Source organism: Macrotis lagotis, chromosome 5, assembly GCF_037893015.1.
Source record: "Macrotis lagotis isolate mMagLag1 chromosome 5, bilby.v1.9.chrom.fasta, whole genome shotgun sequence".
Lineage (NCBI taxonomy): Eukaryota > Metazoa > Chordata > Mammalia > Peramelemorphia > Peramelidae > Macrotis > Macrotis lagotis.
In genome coordinates, this window is record NC_133662.1 from 23,977,960 (window position 1) to 23,992,964 (window position 15,005).

General features: G+C 34.1%; 1 protein-coding gene and 1 pseudogene across 5 annotated transcripts in view; one reads left to right on the forward strand and one right to left on the reverse strand.

The window, feature by feature from the left end:
* The window catches only part of SUPT3H (SPT3 homolog, SAGA and STAGA complex component), a 682,254-nt gene that overhangs the window by 296,042 nt on the left and 371,207 nt on the right, over positions 1-15,005 (reverse strand). The window lies entirely within an intron of this gene.
* LOC141523691 (small ribosomal subunit protein eS10-like) lies at positions 1,617-2,112 on the forward strand (annotated as a pseudogene).

A 15,005-nucleotide genomic window follows, 5' to 3' on the forward strand; every position in this document is an offset into this window, starting at 1 on the left:
ATATAACTGTTGTCCTGAAGATGGTTTCAGACAAGTTTCGCAATCTGGACCTAAGCTTTCTTTCCAATTTCCCCTTCTGTAACCTTATGGTAAAGACAAGTCACTGGCTTAATGATCCATCTTAACACTTAATACACCAGCTCCATTCTCTTTTGGGTAACATAGCTCCCGACAGGACTCCTCAACTCTGATTCATAGAATTCATTATTTATTTCAAGTTTTACCCTAATAAGCACCCTCAGGAAGCCTTTCAGTATCCCTGAAACTCCCCCCCCCCCCCAATACTAGTGTCCTCTCCACTCAATTGTATTTATTTTACATGCATAAATTTAACTTTCCTCATCAACTCTGACTTCAGTATGTGCTAGTCATTGTTCTCTGGGTTACCCAATTTGAGTTCTCTACATCCTTGTATATGCTGCTTCTTTTATATTTTGAATTTTTCTCAGGACAAAGAACATTATTCTCTGTGCTACTAAGTCCAGTCTTCACTTGGAGATTTGTCTACCCAAGTCTCATGACTGCTCTTTATTTTGCTTTTTCATCCTGAATGATGACTGTCCTCTAATTCTTTTTTTTTCACTGTTTCCTTTTGGTAGTGTTTTTAACACCAAACTCTAATGAATACTCTTAGTAACTTGGCACTATAGAGGATAGTTAAAATACAAATAATATGAAACATCTGCTAAATGGACAAATGTCAATTGCTCATGGGTAAGCTGAGCTAATATAATAAAAATGACAATTCAACCTAAATTAAATTACTCATTCAGTGCCATACCAAACTTCAAAAAAATTCCTTTAGTGAGCTAGAAAAAAATAGTAACTAAATTCATATGGAGGAAAAAAGGTCAAGAGAATTAATGAAAAAATCCAAAGGAAGTAAGTCTAGTGATAACATATCCAAAATTATTTTCAAAAACATCATTCATCAAAATTGTTTGATACTGGCTAAGAAATAGAGAACTGGATCAATAGAATAGATTAGGTGTAAAAGAAAGAGTAGTAACTGATAAGGTAGTCTACTTTCTATAAACCCAAATATTCCAGCTTCTGGCATAAGAACTCACTCTTTGATAAAAACTGCTGGGAAAAATGGAAGATAATAGACAGGAAACTAGGCATGAACCCACTTCTCACATGCTATATCAAGATAAGTTTGAAATGGGAGCAAGACTTAGACATAAAAGGTGATACCATAAGCCAATTAAGAGAACAAGGAATAGTTCATTTGTCAGATCTATGGAAAGGGGAGCAGTTTATGACCAAAGAGATAGAGAACATTATAAAAGAAAAAAAAAACGGATAATTTTGATTAAGTTAAATTGAAAGGTTTTTGCACTCTTCAAAACAAATGTAACCAAGATTAAAAGGAATACATTACATTGGGAAACAATTTTTACAATTAGTGTTTCTGATAAAGGGACTCATTTCTAAACTATAGAGAGAACTGAGTAACATTTAAAAGAAATTCCCCAGTTGATAAATGGTCAAAGGATATGGAAAAGCAATTCTCAGATGGAGAAATTAAAGCTATCTAGTCATATTAAAAATTGTTTTAAATCCCTTTTCTATCCTGGGCTCCTTGTAGAGTAGCACCCGTCTCCACTGCCAAGATGTTGATGCCCAAGAAGAACTGAATTGCCATCGATGAACTCCTTTTTAAGGAGGGAGTAATGGTAGCCAAGAAGGATGTCCACATGCCAAATCATCCTGAGCTGGCAGACAAGAATGTGCCCAATCTCCATGTCATGAAGGCCATGCAGTCTCTAAAGTCTCATGGCTATGTTAAGGAGCAGTTAGCATGGAGGCATTTCTACTGGTATCTCACCAATGAGGGCATTCAGTACCTCCGGGATTACCTTCACCTGCCCCCTGAGATTGTGCCTGCCACTCTTCGCAGATGTAGATCTGAGACGGGAAGGCCAAGGCCTAAAGGTCTGGAGGGTGAACGACCTGCCCGGCTTACTCGGGGTGATGCTGACAGACACATACAGACGAAGTGCTGCTCCCCCTGGTGCTGACAAGAAGGCTGAAGCTGGGGTTGGGTCAGCAACAGAATTCCAATTTAGAGGTAGATTTGGTCGTGGATGTGGTCAACCTCCTCAATAAGAACCATAGAAATATGTTTCATATTGAACAAAATTTTGGGAAAAAATTGTTCTAAATCATAATTAATAAGGGAAATGCAAATTAAAACAACTCTGAGGTTCTAAACTTCATACAGATCAGATTGGTCAATATGACTAGGAAAATGACCAATATTGGATGGTTTGTGGGAAAACTGAGACATTAATGCATTGTTTTTCTTTTAGGTTTTTTTTTTCAAGGCAGATGGGGTTAAGTGGCTTGCCCAAGGCCACACAGCTAGGTAATTATTAAGTGTCTGAGACCGGATTTGAACCCAGGTACTCCTGACTCCAAGGCCGGTGCTTTATCCACTATGCCACCTAGCCGCCCCACATTAATGCATTGTTGATGGAGTTGTGAACTGACTGCTCTAGAGAGCAATTTGGAATTATGCACAAAGAGCAATAAAATTGCCATATACCCTTTGATCCAGCAATACCATTACTTGTTCTGTATTCCAAAAAAGATCATAAAAGGGTAAAAAATCCACATGTACAAAAATATTCATAGAAGCTCTTTTCACTGTGGCAAAGCATTAGAAATTGAGGGGATTCCCATTATTTGGGGAATGGATAAACAAATTGTGGTATATGACTGTAATGGAAACCTATTGTCCAACAAGAAATCATGAGGGATGGGACTTCAAAGAAGCCTGGAAAGATTTAATATGAACTGATGTTGAATGAAATGAGCAGAAGCAAAAGAACATTATATCCACACTAATAACAACACTGGGCGACGATTAACTATAATGAACTTGTTCATTTCAGGAATACAATAATCAAAGACAATTCTAAAAGACTTCTGATGAAAAATTCCATTCATATCCAAAGAAGGAACCATGAAGTTTAAATGAAGTCCAAAATTTATAATCTTCAGTTTTTAAAAGTTGTCTTATATATTACGTTGTAAAGTTGCTTCTTCTTTCAAAATATGATTAAGATGGATCTGTTTAGCATAATGACACATGTAAAGGGAAGGGAGGGAGGGAGAAAAATGTAAACTCTAAACCCCACAAAAAAGATTGGTGAAAACTACCATTGCATAAAAATATTTTGAAATGAAACTTTTGCCAAAGAGTCTCTCAAAATGAATTTCTGCATTTTGAAGAGAGGTAAATAAAAAATTGAATGAAATGTGACAAATGTGACAAATCAGTCTTACTGAATTGAAGCTGCATTCCTTCAATTGTGAATTATAATAAGAATAACTTTTTTTCCTGCTGACTTACATTAGGGATTAGCAGATGAATACCAATGGATAATAAGCAACCAAGACAAAATGAATTTTTGGTCAGAGTTTTAAAATTGTTCTTTGGATGAAATACACTCTAAGCAGTATTTGATGCAAATTCTAACAACTACCTAGCCAGCAAACAATGACCTCTTCCTTACAATCAGATTGCTGCTGAGGGAATGAAGAAGCGGGGAGATGAGAATAATGACAGGAGTAGAAGTAGAAAAATGAGAAGCTGGCCAGGAAGTAAAATGAGTTAATTCAACTGTCTACTTTGTTTGGGTTTTTTTTTTTTTTTGCAAGGCAAATGGGGTTAAGTGGCTTGCCCAAGGCCACACAGCTAGGTAAATATTAAGTGTCTGAGACCGGATTTGAACCCAGGTACTCCTGACTCCAGGGCCGGTGCTTTATCCACTGCACCACCTAGCCGCCCCCTAATTTGTTTTTAACAGAATTGAATAATAAAGGGTTTTTTAAATATGAAATACATAATTTACAGGAACATTTTTCTTGATATTGTCCCAGTTTTTGCATGTGTGATTTGCTGAGTCTAAGCACCCAATTTTAAAAAGGCCAGATTAGTGGTGGGCTATATAGTAACCAGGAATGACCTTATAATTATCCTGAATTATGATGGTAATAGATTTCTGGAGTCATATAATATTAAAATATCTCTTCCCTCACAGAAAGTACAAATTCTTTCCAGAAAAAGATAGTAATTCAGATTCTCTCTTAAAAATTATTGTCAACTTCCACTGCTACTAAACTTCTAGGAGAAATAAAAGGAAATTGAGAAAAAGAATGAAGCAATGTAATTTCATCATCATTTAGCACCTGCTTCAAATGGCCTAACAGGCCCAAAATATGATCACTGAGCTCGAAAGTAGCATTCCTATACTAAATTTGTAAATTAATTTACACTATCTTAAAATATGTTTACAGAAAACAATCTATTATCAATTGATATAGTGCTATTACTCCTGTACATAACATCTCAGAGCATGTGAATGGATTTCTAGGATTCAATTTGTTCCATGAGGCATAAAAATAGCTTCATTTTCACATAAAATAAACCCACCAAATAAAGCTATAAATTTTAAAATAAGGCCAAACTATACAAAGCTGCTATAATTCCCATTAAGCAATTCAAACAATACATTTACAAATAGTCATGTTTGCCAAAAGGAAAAATGTATAATCTAATCCAGTCATACAACATAATATATTCCATTTGCTCCTTAACAAAAGGCTTCAGTTTGAATCAGGAAGTATACAAGACAATTGCCTTTCTAGAATATGCAGACTGGACAGCGATCAGTCAATTTCATTCTGAGAAAAATAAGGAAAACTTTATTTCCAGTCTCAACAATGTTCGTAAGGAACAAAGGAATTAACAAATCCAAAGGAAAAGGATTTTCACTTCTCCAAAGAATATGATGAAAAAGTGATGAAAAATGAGGAAGATGCCAAAATACAACAATATATAACATAATTTTTAATAAGGAAAGCACACCCTTCATTTGAGACTACCCTTGAATATTGCTGGGGTTGGACTTTGGATTATATTTTATAAAATCTGAATTTCAGTGTTTAAAAATATTAATTTTCATAGCCTTTTAAAGAAATTTCAATGGGTCTCTAAATTATAAGGTTTTGTGCAAAGATAAGACATTGCCCTTTTCTCTGTAAGTCTACAATCATTGATGCAAAATACTATTTCAACAGGCAAACCTATGCTTAGGCAGAAAAATATATCTTATCTGCATAAACTAGATATACTTCCTTAGAAAAATTAAAGTATTTATCAAATACATAGATATATGATCTAATATAACCACATATATATAGTTATTTAATCTAATTAATTTTTAACCTGCATGTCAAAGGTCATTTATTGAATGTAAACTTTGCTGCATTGTGTTCAGTAAAAGATGCATTTAACATTTCTGTTCTTTTACCCTGACACATAAGGTGCCATGCATAGTTAAGTGTAGGAATGATACTCTATAATCCCATTCAATAGTTCCTAAGAGCTTTTATATCATAATTTTCTAAAACTGTATTCAGGTCCTTCATTTTTTTATTTTTCTTTTTAATTATATTTATATTCCCTATTCTTCATGTAATTCATGTAATAATTTAAATGCTATGCCATTTTGCTGCATATATTTGAAACTGATATCAATTTATTGTCTATGGAACACCTTTCAGCAAAGTGTAGCTTCCTGTTTATTTCTTTTAGATATTTTTAATTGTTGGTTTGCCTGAAATCATGATTGCCAATCCTGCCTGCCATTTTTTTAAGCTGAAGCATAAAAGATTCTGCTCTTGACCCTTATCTGAACTAAATGTATCTTTCTGCTTCAAGTATATTTCCTGTTAACAATATATATTGTTGGATTCTAATTTCTTTTCTCTTTCCTTCCTTCCTTCCTTCCTTCCTTCCTTCCTTCCTTCCTTCCTTCCTTCCTTCCTTCCTTCCTTCCTTCCTTCCTTCCTTCCTTCCGTTTCTTAGGGTTTTTTTTGCTAAACAATAGGGTTAAGTCGCTTGCCCAAGACCACACAGCTAGGTAATTATTAAGTGTCTGAGTCAGGACTGGAACTCAAATACTCCTGACTCCAGAGCCGGTGCTCTATCCACTGTGCCACCTAGTCACCCCTGGATTCTAATTTCTAAACTATTTTGCTATTCTCTTCTACTTCATAAATGAATTCATTCCATTAACATTCACAGCTATAATCACTAAACAGGTATTTGCTTCTAACTTATTCTTTTATGCTTTTCCTTCTGATTCCTTTTCTATTCTTCAAAGATTATTTAGCTTCTAATGACTTGTTCTTAATCTATATAACCTTTAAAGCTTTCCCATTTACTTTAACTCATTTCTCTCCTGTTTCCCTACTGGATGAAATGTATTTCTGTATAGAACTGTATGTTTGTATTCATATGGATGAATGCATTCTTCCTTTCCAAGTACAAATAAGTGAGGTTCAAGTTTGTCCCCCCATTTTCTCTTTGTCAAATAAACTTCTATTCGAGGATCCCATATATAAAGATTATTTTACCTATCCTTTCTTTCCCTTCCCTTCTTTTACTATATTCCTCTTCTTTTCTCTTTTCATTCTTCTTTTAAGTTGAAAAAAAAAATAGCAGAATCCCTCTCAGGCCTAATTAGTCTCTATAAACTCTATTATAGTATTTGATGATGTTTGTCCTCCATTCTGAAAGAGGACCACAACATCAGGGGGTGATGCCATAATAAGCACATGAATTGAATCTGAATAACAGAAGCTGTGCTAAGTCACCAGCCTCACTTTTCTTCTCTAAAGTCATCTGAATCCAGTGGCCAGATAGGAATCAGGATGTCTGAAGATGGTCCTGGATGTGAGGCAATCAGGATTAGGTGACTAGCTCAAATGTCTGAGGCTGGATTCAAACTCCTGTCCTCCTGACTCCAAGATCAGTGCTCTATCCACTAGTTGTTAAGGGGATAGATACACCATATAAGGATTTAAGCAGTTATTTAATCGTTTTAACTTCCTTAAGATTACTCATTCATTTATATTTTTATGTTTCTCTTGACTCCTTTGTATATAAATTTTTTCTACTCAGCTCTGATTTCTTCATGTAGAATGGTTCACAGTCCTCTAATTCATTTGAAGATATATTTTTCACCTATAGGAGAAAACAGATTTTTGCTCTTCCCTTCAGCTCTCTAATCAGTGGCACAGAGGGTATTGATAAGGTGTAAAAATCAAGGCTGTTTGGTTGATGAGATTCCTAGTGCTGCAGTTTGCTGGGAAACTTTGTTTATAAGCTTCACAGACATATCAGAAGTGCTGGTCAACTTGGGAAATTATTATATCAACAAATATCAATGTAAAAACCTCCAAACAAAAAAATTACAAAAATATTTCAGGGTAAAAGTGACAGAAATGACAGAAAAGAATGTGTTAAATATTTTATAATCTAAAAATTACATCTAGAGCAATACCACACATTTTTAAATAAACAGATGTAGATGAAGTGAGCAGAACCAGGAAAACATCATGTACATTAAAAGCAACATTGTATGATGTTCAACTATGATGGACTTAGTTCTTCTCAGCAATACAGTGATCAGCAACAATTCCAAAAGACGTGTGTTGGAAATTGCTATCCACATTCAGAAAATGAACTTTGTAGTCTGAATGCAGACCAAAGCATACTATTTTCACTTAAAAATTTTTTTTTGCTTTTTCTTTCTCATAATTTTTTTTCCTTTTATTCTGATTCTTCTTTCACAACATGGTTGATAAGAAAATATATCTTACATACTTGTACATGTACAATTTACAACAGCTTACTTGCTATCTTAGGGGGTGGGGAGGAAAGAAGGTAGAAAAATTTGTAGCTCAAAATCTTACAAAAATGAATGTTGGTGGGGGTGGTGATCAACCTTAATGGACTTGCTCATTCTATCAGTACAACAATCAGGGCCAATTTGGAGAATACCATCTGTATCCAGAGAAATAATTGTGGAGTTCAGACAAAGACCAAACACAATTACCTTCAATTTAGGGGGGAAAACCCATTAATACGTAATTTTGCTATCTCATACTTTATTCTTCTTTATTAAAGATATAATTTCTCATCACATTCAACTTAGATCACTGAAAACAATGTAAAGACTAACAAACTGCCTTCTATGGGGGTAGGGGAGGGAAGTAAGATTAGGGGAAAAATGGTAAAACTCAAAATAAATAAAACCTTTCTAAAAAATGAATGTTGAAGACTATCTTTACATGTAACTGGAAAAAGATAAAATACTATTAACTAAAAAAATTACCAATCATTTGGAAATGATTTTTCTTTACTTCCTTAATCTACAGTAGAGACCATCTACTACATGAAGTAAACTCAAATTCACTGCAAAGATTACTCAGTCTGAAGGTTTGAAGAAGTTAAAGAGCAAAATCAGGGAAAATTTTTGCTTTGTCTCTAATCTTTCCAGGAAATAGAAGGCTGAAGAAAGAATAGGTCATTTAAAACCATAATTCCCTTTCCACAAGGTCTTCTAAGTTTCTGTTCTACTTTTGTACATGGACAACTACGTACTTTGAAATACAGGACAACAGAGTAAAAATATGGATCTAGCATTCTGTTCCAAGAATAAAGGGTTAATAAAATGAGGATTTCCTTGAGTCTATCATATCCCCTCTTAATTGAAGGTACAAAATTATAGAATTAGACATTCAATCTAACCCATCTTAGTTTCCAAGATTCATTAGTTTGTATGAACAGAAAACTGGGATCACATCATTTCTGCCTTAGTATAAATGAAGTAAATGAAGGACAATTCATAATACCAATTCTTTGCATTTCTAACATTTGCTTCTTAAACTTTAAAAAACAGTATAAGGTTGAATGGTGAAAACTACTACTGCATGTTGTTGGAAAAATAAATTAAATACATTTAAAGTTAAAAAGGAGTATAAGACTATATTTGCTTATCAAAATGCATTTTGCAAAATGAACCAACCAATAACAATATCTGACATGATACAAACTAAATATAGCTATTGGTTTCACATTGAAATTGTATTTATAATGTGCTACTTAATAATTCTTCAAATTCACAGGGTTTGATTCCACTTTATACATATCCCAATAGCTTTAAGAGAATTAAGAGAGGGGCAGCTAGGTGGCACAGTGGATAGATCACTGGTCCTGGAGTCATGAAGACCTGAATTCAAATCCTGCCTCAGAGGCTTATTAATTATCTAGCTCTGAGACCTTGGGTAAGTCACTTAACCCCACTGCCTTAAATAAACACAAAAAGAGAATTAAGAGAGATAAGGAGTGAATGGGGAGGGGGGGAAGGAGAGTAGTAGGGGGAAACTGAGGAAAGAAAACTGGATTGAATTATAATCCATAGCTTTCTACCACCATACTCATCTGCTTCACCTCTAAATAGGCTGCCTTGCTTGAGCATCCCAGAAAGGTTACAACATGAAACCATCTAGTCACACTTTACACTCTCTGTTTGTAACTCACTCTGCACTTTGCTCCACTACCTACAATACTGGCTAGCATTCATACCTGTGCCAAGCCCTTCTTAAACAATAACCCAATCCAACTTTCCCCCTATTTTTTAAGTTTTGTCTTCCTCCACTACAATATAAACTCCTTGAGAAAAAAATGACCTTGTTTTCTTCTTTTTGTATATCCTTTGTATATGCAGAGTATAACAGAAGGCCTATCTTTCTAGCTAACTTTCATTATTTAATTTTGCTAAGAAATAAATATTTCTTTGTTCTTTTTATATGGGTGCCATTTTTCTTTTTTGTTTTTCAAATAGACAATTTTGTAATATGTTAAAATATGATAGCACCAAATATTGTATTATATTTTTCATAGAAATGAGACTTCACAAATGAGGAACAGGTTACAACAGCAATGATATTACATGAAAATATTAATGGTATATATTATAAAGATAACATACAACAGAGAAATTCTGATTTGATCTTTTATAACTCACTTTTCTTAACAATCACAAACAGATACTTATAGTTAACAATCCTCACATTTTTCCCTTGAAAGGCTGTATTTATGAACAATTTGGCAGAATCTTTGGAATGAGAAAAAAGATTTCATAAAATATTGCTTAAAACTACTCTAGTTTTGATCCATTTGATAAGAAAACAAAAGCATGGACTCTGGAAGGGTACTACATCCACAGTTATTAATTGTTCGGATTAATTTATCCTAAAATCTCTCCAATAGAAATATTCTGCATTTATATTGAATCATCATCTGTCTAATTAAAATAGCAAGAATAAGAAGCAGGTTATACACTCCCCTTTTAAATTAATTTTTGTAAAAAGAAAAAAACACTCATTATACTTGAGAGAAATTGTAGAAAAAATACTCATTATACTTGAGAGAAATTGTAGGAAAAAGAAATTCACATCAGAAGAAATTTCCTTTTATCAACAAAGAAAAGATATAAAAGTTTAAATTTAAATCACAGTTTGTCCTCTAATTCATGTATTAATAGTTGGGGTTTATCAGTATTTTACTAAATTCTTCCATTTTGTATCTCTTTCTATATGGGAAATAGTAGAGAAATTCAGGGGTTAAAAACTTTCCCTTTAGCTCTGCATGAACATGCTTTATTAACTGGGTAACTGGGTATCTGGGTAAATATTTTAACCTTAGCCAATTATTTTAGTTACCTCATCAGTAAAGGAGGGTAGGCAAGGTGGTCTGATGAAAATGTTGGCACAAAAAAATGAAAATACCAAATAAATGCATCTTTATGGTTCTTCTAGAGTTTAACTATTACTATATATGTATGTATATATACATATATATATAAATAATATATAATTAAAATGATGAACACAGATCAGACACATACCTATTTTTGCTACATCTTACTAAGTTTTTTTTTTCTCTCTGGGGCCACAATGATATCAATAGTCTATGTTTTCACAACATCACTCCCCTTTTTAACAGACTAAAGAGATATACAATAGGATCTCATCCACAAAAAATTTTCCCCCCACTGTAACCTACATCTGCAGAGTTTTAGCTAGTAAAACAAGGAGTATTACAAAGAGTAAACTACTACTACTATATGGTTAGATCTGTAATGGATAACCTGAAAGATATCAAAGATAATGTCCTTACCTATCTCTGTGAAGTGTATGATTGGTTGGAGAGGCAAGAGTTGTGTTAGGAAAAAACTGCAATGCCTCCACTCAGTTCCTCTAACTGACAAGCATATACAAGGGTCATTACTGTAATTTAAAAAGTAAACTGATTTATCAAAACAGTCTATCAAAAAACAAAAAACTAAATGCTACATACATGCCACTAGAAAGTAATTACCTTCAAAGGATTGGCTTTCATTTTGTCTCTATATTCTCAACATTTTGTCTTTAAATTCCCAACACATTGTATTATGTCCTGTATTGTAATAGGTACTTAATGATTTGTTTAGTGAATGAATGAACTGTTTGAGTTGCACAGAACTGTCAAAGCCAAAGAATCTCCCTGGTAAATGAAAACAAATATGAGTCCTAACAAGGATCTGATTTTTTGTAGATTAACTTCATTTCTATGCAAAAGGAACAAATACCTCAAAATATTAAGATGTTCACATTTCTCCATTTGTTAAAATAGTATATCATTTAATGAACTAGTCAAGCATTTAGATAAAAAACAAAAATAATGCACATGTTAAAAGTAATTGTCATTCAGTTTTTCAAATGAAGAAATTAAAGTTATTTATAATCATGGAAAAATCATTACTGAGGAGAGAAATACAAATTAAAACAACTATGAGGTTAATCCCTCACACCTATCAGATTGGCTAAAATGACAAAAAGTGAAAACAATCAATGTTGCAGAAGTTGTGGGATGATTGGTAACATTGATGCATTGTTGGTGGAGTTGTGAACAGATCCAACTATTCTGGAGAGCAATATGGTGCTATGCTCAGCAATACCAATAATTGGCCTATATTCAGAAGAAATCGTAAAAGAATGGGGAAAGTCCCACATGTTCCAAAATATTCCTAGCAGCTCTTTTTGTAATGGCAAAGAATTGGAAATTGAGGGGATGTCCATCATTTGAGGAATAGTTGAACAAGTTATGATATGTGAATGTTTGGAAATACTACAGTTCTATAAGAAACCATGAATGTTCAGACTCTGAAGAAGCATGGAACAAATTATAGGAACTGATGCTGAGTGAAGGGAATAGAAACAAAAGAACATTGTATACATTAACAACATTATGAGTTGATGGATGCAGCTCCTCTCAACAGTTCAGAGAGCTACAGCAACCCAAGGAGATCAGCTATAGACAATGCTATCCCCATCCAGAGGAAGAAAAACAAAACAAAACAAAACAAAACCCTACAGAATCTGAATGAGTATTACATTAACTATTTAAAAATTTCTCTTCCATATTTCTTTCCTATCTCATGGTTTTCTTTCTTTTCCCTTAATCTTAATTCCTCATACTGAAAATGACTAATCTGTAAACATGTTCAACACAAATGTATATGTATAATATTCACCTGACTGTTCACTACTGAGGGGAGGGGAGTGGGAAAGGAGAGTGGAAGGAAATTATGTAACTTAAAATATGCATATACATGTGAATGAATGTTGAAAAACTTTCATAACATATAACTGGAAAAATATCAATAAAAAGTAAAAATAAATAGAAGACAACTGATAAAAATACTTGTCATTGTTGAAATTAAACTGAATGTTTCTAATCATAATACAGTCAATGAACAAGTCTCCTGTTCTCTTCCTCTCTCTTCTTGATCAAGTCAGATGTGCTTTGGTTTGAACAGAGTGGTAACAGGCTGAAGGAAACAGAGAAACAGTCTCAATTTCTCTTGTTACCATAGAAGTTGTCAGATGAGAGCTTCCTCAATGAAGCAAACTAGTAGTTAATAAGGTTGACTCCACCACTATGCCCAGTCATAGTAAAGGCTTATAAATGTTCCATATAGCATAAGGGAATGAATGATCTGAGTAATGCCAGCTAATGCCAACCTACCCTCAAATGAATGGCATGACACCAGGAAGTTCCTCTAGATCTATGTCAATTTCTTTCTTTTTTCCAGGGGGGAAAGGGATTGGGAAGCTTTACTACAAGGTTTAAACAGAAACATGGAGAATTTTCCTCTTTTCTCTCTCACTCCTTCCTTAAAATGAAGAATGAAATATATATATATATATATTTGCATATAAATATCTCTCTACATATATATCTGTATTTCACTCATATCTATAAAATAAAGATGTGTGTATAGTTAAATGATTTGTATATCAAATTAATTCAGTTGTTTCTTCTTAAAGTGTATTTAATTCTGGAATGTTGTCTTAGATCACAGGTAGGACCTGAAAGGATATTTCGGGACACTCAAATAAACCCCTTCATTTTATAGATGGGAAAACTGAGGCCTCAAATAAACTACTTGCTCAAGGTTACACAAATAGTAAACAGCAGAGTTAGGATTCAATACAGGTCTACAGAACTCTTGCCAAAGTACCAAACAATTCTGGTCACAACAGTGCCTAGGAATTTTCAACTGCTCTTCTTGTGTTTTTGATGTCCAGTATGAGTAATGCCCAGAGTTGTGTCTCAAGACAGAAAACAAGTGGGAAGTGAGGGGAAAATAAGGAGCAATGTAATCCTGAAGAGAACTGGGAATATCATGAAGGAGAAATTGGGCATGATCTGGACAGGGGATTGTTACATCCCTGCTCAAGTACATGAATCATACTCTAGAATGAGATCAGGGAGGCAGGTTAAGCTTCTTCTGAATTAAGACCACCCAAAGCTTGAAGAATGAGAAATGAGGGCAAGCATGAGAGAAATGGAATCTGAATAGTAACTGGTCTGATGAGACACTTTAGTTCTTAAATAGGAAGGTATACATGAGGTAAACTGAGAAACAGAGAAACAGAGAAAAATTTGCACTTTAAAGTTGTAATCTGCCAGTTCAACTGAAGAGAAGCAAACTGAATGTTGGGAGAGAAAAAGCAATTTTCCAAAAATGGGTCTCAATTTGTGGTGCCTCACAAACCTTTACTGTTTGTGCCCCCATGAAGACAATCAAAATTAACTACAGTTCTAGTATGGGGGCTTATCTCTACAAATAATTTCACTGAGTGGATTCAGTAGCCAAACTCTTTGGGGCCTTACTGGTCAGACCTGCCACAATTATTTTATTTGTTTCCCTGCACATCCTTGGGAACAATTCTATCTCATCTTCAATCTTGTCCAGGACCAAGGCTGAAGATGCAATTAAGTATTATTTTATCCTGTGGTTCTAAGAATCTTTCTAAAGATGAACAACTTAGAAAGAGAACTGAGACATAAACCACTAGTTGTTAAGGCTCTCCACAATCTGTATCTCATTTGCTTTTCCAGTCTTATTTCATACTATGCTCCTTTACAAGTTCTCATTCCAGTCAAATTGGATTTCCATCTCTTTGCCAACTTAAAAAAGTCCATTCCTGCCTCTGTTCAAATGCATACCATTCCAATGGTTAGAATTCACTTCCTCCTTACTGCTACATCTCTGAAACCATATCTTCAGATAAAGAAAAGGGAAAAGATACATTGCATGGTCCTGAGACATAAAATAAATATATTTTCTAATGCTGAATCATGATTTTCTTTGTCTGGATGTGAGAATATATTTGTAAAAGTAAGCATATCATAAAGCTTCTTTATATTCTTCCAAGAGATTGATCCAGACCATCCCTTGATTTGATGTCATTTCTACTTTATGGTTTGAAGTATGAAAAGGCTAAAAATGAGAAAAGAATCTGTCTCTCACTGAGAGATATATAAATCATTACTGGTGCCACAGAAGAAGCTACATTCAAACATCATAGTCATTTTCAGACCCTGTGCTGCTTCCCAGGATCAACACTCTATCTTTCCAGTGGCCTAGGTAAGTAATTAGCAGTGATAAGGGCTGACACAGATTTTGGGCAGAGGCACTTTCACACTGGGGCAATTACAACAGCCCTAAAGAAGTACCAGGACAAGTCCTTAAAGTCAGGGATTCTGGAAGATTAAGCAGCTGAGGATAGCTAAGCTTCTCCTAGAAAGT